Below are 1114 nucleotides of genomic sequence, written 5' to 3' on the forward strand. Positions count from 1 at the left end.
CCCGGCCCGCGGGTCTGCAACGGGGTACCTGGATTGGGGAGTGGAGATGAATGTGGATGAAGCAAAGAGACCAGAGAAATGGAGACAAGACAGGATTCTGATCAAGTCTAGTTTATTGCAGCTCAAGCATGGGGTTAAATAGAGAATGAAAACAAAGGAGCAAAGAATGAGTAATCACATCAGTCAGAACACAGGGGCCATGATGTACTCCAAGGGAGGAATCTACTGATTAACGGAGAACAGGGCTATTCACTGGAAAGGAGAACAAGGCCAAGGGCCAAGGCTGTTTGGCCCTAGCTGAGCTGAGAGCCAAGGTTGTGGCCTGAATGGAGAGATCACCAACTCAGGTCTGCCAGCAGTCCCGAGAAATGGCTGAGCCTCAGGCTCCCAACACCATGCTGCTCTTGCATACACTTCATTTTTCTTGTTTTTAGCACATGATTCTCATCTTAAACTTACCTTGTCTCAGTCTTTAAATCATACATTTTAAGGAATTTGACGGTAAAAACTACTGATAGGACATAATTGTTAGGTTTGCTCCTATCTAGTGAACCCCGACGGTTGGTCTGCTTTCAAAGCACAGAGTTGGGAAACGCATAGGAATAGATATAGTTGTTAAAATCATGTAAGTATTTATCCAGGGGCTATGTTCATTTTTATATGGAATTATGCATTCACAGTGATAGTTTGGACTGTGACACACCACCACATGTGTTATTACTCATCTCATTCCCACAGTTCTAAATCATTTTACATCGATAATATAAAATCCTGCATAATTCTTATTTTTATTGACACACTCATTTCCAAGTCATGCATATAAGTAGTTCTATAGGTTCATCTACAACAATAATTATGACCTTATGTGCCAAAATCCATATTTATTCAGTTACAATTGTCGTAAAAGTGAAAAATCTTATTTTGCTGAATGTTTACATAAGTTAAATGTTTTCTCTCATGCATTTTATGGTTAGGTAATTCATTTGAAATAAGGATGAACTGCACTTGATTTTGTTTGTATTTACTTTTTTTTTTTTTGATCTTTTTGAGACAGGGTCTCCCTATATCTAGCCCCAGCTGGCCTAGAACTCGCTATGTAGACCAGGCTGACCTT

The sequence above is a fragment of the Nannospalax galili genome, unplaced genomic scaffold, assembly GCF_000622305.1.
Source record: "Nannospalax galili isolate Female #2095 unplaced genomic scaffold, S.galili_v1.0 scaffold139, whole genome shotgun sequence".
NCBI lineage: Eukaryota > Metazoa > Chordata > Mammalia > Rodentia > Spalacidae > Nannospalax > Nannospalax galili.